Source organism: Neomonachus schauinslandi, chromosome 3 (assembly GCF_002201575.2).
Source record: "Neomonachus schauinslandi chromosome 3, ASM220157v2, whole genome shotgun sequence".
Taxonomy (NCBI): Eukaryota; Metazoa; Chordata; class Mammalia; order Carnivora; family Phocidae; genus Neomonachus; species Neomonachus schauinslandi.
The window spans coordinates 100846166-100850696 of record NC_058405.1 but is presented as its reverse complement, the minus strand read 5'-3'; the positions used below and the strand labels follow the sequence as shown (position 1 = coordinate 100850696).

Genomic DNA, 4531 nt, shown 5'->3' with positions numbered 1-4531 from the left:
ACTATTTGATAGCATTTTACCCACAATTGAACTTCTTTCAAAATTGGAGTCAGTCCTCTCAAACCCTGCCACTGCTTGATCAACTAAATTAATGTGATATTCTAAATCCTTTGTTGTCATTTAAACAACCTTCACAGCATCTTCACCAGGCATAGATTCCATCTCAAGAAACCACTTTCCTTGCTCATCTATAAGAAGGAACTCCTCACCCATTAAATTTTTATCATAAGGTAGAAGCAATAATGCAGCTGATGACATAACATTTTTCCCCATCAGATTAACCCTGTTGATCCAGCTGAACCATTAGCCAGTGTTTTATCTGATGCATTGGAAAGGAAAAAAAAAAAAAGAGAGAGAACAGCAGTTCAGCCACCTTCAGGTTCCATTTCTAATTCTAGTTCTTGCTGTTTCCTCCAGTGAAGTTTGAACTTCTCAAAGTCATCCATGAAGGTTGGAATAAACTTCCTCCAAACTCTTGTTCGTGATGATATTTTGACCCCTTCCCATGAATCATGAATGTTCTAATGGCATCTAGAATGGTGAATCCTTTTTAGAAGGTTTTCAATTGTCTTTGCCCAGATCCATCAGGGGAATCACTATCTATGGCAGCTGTAGCCTTATGAAAGGTATTTCTTAAGTAATAAGACTTGAAAGCCAAAATTACTCCTTAACCCATGGCTATGGAATGGATGTTGTGTTAGCAGGCATGAAAACATTCATCTCCTTGCACATCTCCATCAGAGCTCTTGGGTGACAAGCAGCATTGTCAATAAGCAGTAATATTTTTATAGGAATCCTTTATTCTGAGCAGTTGGTCTGAGCAGTGGGCTTAAAATAGTCAGTAAACCATGTTGTAAATAGATGTGCTGTCTTCCAGGCTTTGTTGTTTATAGACCACACACAGAATAGGTTGAGCATAATTTGTAAGGGCTCTAGGATGTTCAGAATGGCAAATGAGCATTGGCTTTCACTTCAAGTCACCAGGGGCATTAGCCCCTAAGAAGAGAGTCAGCCTGTGCTTTGAAGATTTGGAGCCAGGCATTGACTTCTCTCTAGCTATGAAAGTACTGGAGGCATCTTCTCTCAACAGAAGGCTGTTTTGTCTACATTGAAAATCTGTTTATTATCATCAATTTCAGTAGTCATCTTAGCTTGATGTTCTGCATAACTTGCTGCAGCTTCTACATCAGTACTTGCTGCTTCACCTTGCACTTTTATGTTAAAGAGATGGCTTCTTGCCTTACACATCATGAACCAACCTCTGCTAGCTTCCAACTTCTCTTCTGCAGCTTCCTTACCTCTCTCAGAATTGAAGAGGGCTAAAGCCCTGCCCTGGTTTAAGCTTTGGATAAGGAAATGTTGTGATTGCTTTGATCTATTGAGACCACAAAACTTTATCCATATCAGCAATAAGGCGGTTCCACTTTCTTATCATTTAGGCGTTCACTGGAGTAGCACTTTTAATATCCTTCAAGAACTTTTCCTTCACATTTACAACTTGACTAGCTGTTTGGCACAAGAGGCCTAGCTTTCAGCCTGTCTCAGCTTTCAACATGCCTTCCTCACTAAGCTTAATCATTTCTAGTGTTTGCTTTAAACACTGTGCTGCATTCATGATTGTGGATTAAAGAGATTTCCTCCATACATTTTTATGGTTGCCCCACTTTTTATAAGACATTCAGAAAGTGTAATAATAATAATAATAATATCCTAGTTTCTTTTTACTTTCCAAGTCTAGAACACATGGAACTAATAACTCTTAACAGACTACTTCACAGAATACTGCTCTGACCCATCTATGTGGAATGCTCTCAGGTATGAGTAGTGCCTAGAATAGGAGAGGGCTCTACACCAGGTCCAGGCTGTGGTTCAAGCAGCAGAACCTATGGTTCTAATTGTATCACTGGTGGGAAAGATACCATGTGGAGTTTATAGGCAGCCTCAAGAGGAGAATCACAACATAGTCCCCATAGGTTCTGGAGCAATGCTATGCCATCTGCAGCAGAAAACTATACACCATTCAGTAAACAGCCCCTGGCTTGCTACAGGGCCCTGGTGGAGATAGAGCACCTGATTATAGGACATCAAGTGACCATGTGGCCAGACCTTCCCATTATGTGCTGGGTTCTATCAGATCCACCAAATTATAAGGGTCAATAGCAATCCATCATAAGATAGTGGGTTGTACATCTGGGACTGGACTTGAATAGAAAAAGGCCCAAGTAAGTTAGATGATCAGGACTCTCAGGGTCCCTTGTCATCACTACTGGTGCTTCATTGCTCCTCAGCTCAAACTTATGGCCTGGTATGGGACAGAGGGGGAAAGGACCTGTTGGCAGAGGAAGAAAAGGGCCATATTTGGTTCAGGGTTGGGCTGACTTTGCAAGTAACTGCTGTTGAACACTACTACCCTTGAGTGGTAACTCAAGGGTGGACTTGAGAGATTTTAAATCCTTCCAGTGGACAGTGCCTCTGGCTATCTGTTTCATATAGAAAGAGAAGTGGCTCTAGGTAAGACTATACATTCATTTGTGGGCAAATGAAATGGCTACGCTGATTAGTCAGAGGCAGGGAAAGAGAAAGTTTGGAAATTGGGAATAAGGAGGCTTATAAAAAAGACATATGCGGGGCACCTGGGTGGCTCAGTCGTTAAGAATCTGCCTTCGGCTCAGGTCGTGATCCCAGGGTCCTGGGATCGAGTCCCACATCGGGCTCCCTGCTCGGCAGGAAGCCTGCTTCTCCCTCTCCCACTCCCCCTGCTGTGTTCCCTCTCTCGCTGTCTCTGTCAAATAAATAAGTAAAATCTTTGAAAAAAAAAAAAAAGACATATGCACAAAATGTAAAGATCTTAGCATCACATGTTAATGCCCCCCAGAGAAGAAGCACCACGGAGGAGGCACTGGTGGACAGAGTGACTGGGCCAGCTGATGTCAGCCACTGCAAGGCTGGCACAATAGGCTCTTGAAAGAGTAGCCCAGTGGCAGAGATAGTGGATATGGACCCAGTATGAGTTTCCACACACCAGAGCTGATCTAATTATTCTCACTGCTAAATGTCCTATCTATTAGTGACAGAAATCAGTGCTGAGCCCCAGTATGGCACCATCTCTTGAGGAAACCAACCCTTCACTTTTTAGCAAGTTGATTACATTGGACCTTTCCACCCTAGAAAGGGCGGCCATTCCCCTTGACTTGACTCAACACATACTTAAGGTATGGGTTTTTCTTTCCTTTCCACAAAGTCTCATCTAGTAACAATATCCAGCAGCTTACAAATTTTGATCTAGCAACATGGAATCCCACACGACAACTCATACTAAGAGTCCCACTTTATAGCAAAACAGTAGGCACAATACCATGGGGTCTACTGACTGGGGAGTCTAGCACCTTGTTAAAAATCTATGTGTGAGGGCGCCTGCGTGGCTCAGTTGCTTAAGCGACTGCCTTCGGCTCAGGTCATGATCCTGGAGTCCCTGGATCGAGTCCCGCATCGGGCTCCCTGCTCAGCAGGGAGTCTGCTTCTCCCTCTGACCCTCCTCCCTCTCGTGCTCTCTCTCATTCTCTCTCTCGCAAATAAATAAAATCTTAAAAAAAAAAAATTCATCAAAAAAAAAAAATCTATGTGTGATTTTTTAGGCCTGGCCATAGGTGCTTACAAAGGCCTTACCTGGCAGGCCTCATAGGGGAAAGGTGCCCTGGCAGTCTGGTGCACAGCCAATGCATCACAATCTCTGAAGGGAGATGCAATCAAGGATTCAGACCCTTTGGCTGGTCACACTCCTCACATATTTATATTCCTAACCTTCATTCTTGGGTTTTTCTATCTGAAGTCTTGGGCAGAAGTGTTCTACAGGTCTGCTGAGACCTCCTTAGACAAGAGAAGAGGGGGATGCACCCTGCAGGTGCGTCTCCACTAGGGCAAATTTGTCTGAGAATCAGCACAACAGGCCCCTCCCCGAGAAGACCAGCACAAACCCCTTGCATGCACCAAGTCTACTGATCATAGAGTGCTGCAAGGCTTCAGCTCTAGGGGAAATAGGATCTAGCTTCCGTTTTATTTTATTTTATTATTTTTGGATCTGGCTTCTTTTCTTTTTTTAAAATATTTTATTTATTTATTTGACACAGAGAGAGAGAGCACAAGCAGGGGGAACAGCAGAGGGAGAGGGAGAAGGGGGCTCTCCACTAAGCAGGGATCCCAATGCGGGGCTCGATTCCAGGACCCCGGGATCATGACCTGAGCCAAAGGCAGATACTTAACCAACTGAGGCACCCAGGTGCCCCAATTCTTTTTAAGATTTTATTTATTTACTTATTTTAGCGAGAGAGGGAGAGAGAGAGCGAGCACACCAATGTGGGGAGGGGCAGAAGGAGAGGGAGAGAATCTCAAGCAGACTCCACGCTGAGCTCAGAGCCTGACACATGACCCCAAGACCATGAACTGATCCGAAATCAGGAGTTGGATGCTCAACCAATGGAGCCACCCAGGCGCCCTGGTGCATAATTCTTTTAATGTATTATTGGATTTGATT

The 4531-nt window shown here is 43.8% G+C and overlaps 1 non-coding gene across 1 annotated transcript; it reads left to right on the top strand.

Annotated features, from left to right (window-relative positions):
- Positions 1 to 238: 238 nt before the first annotated feature.
- LOC123324499 lies at positions 239 to 332 on the top strand. Its single transcript, XR_006539862.1, has one exon. It is a non-coding gene; the product is annotated as a small nucleolar SNORD12/SNORD106 (small nucleolar RNA).
- Positions 333 to 4531: the final 4199 nt, after the last annotated feature.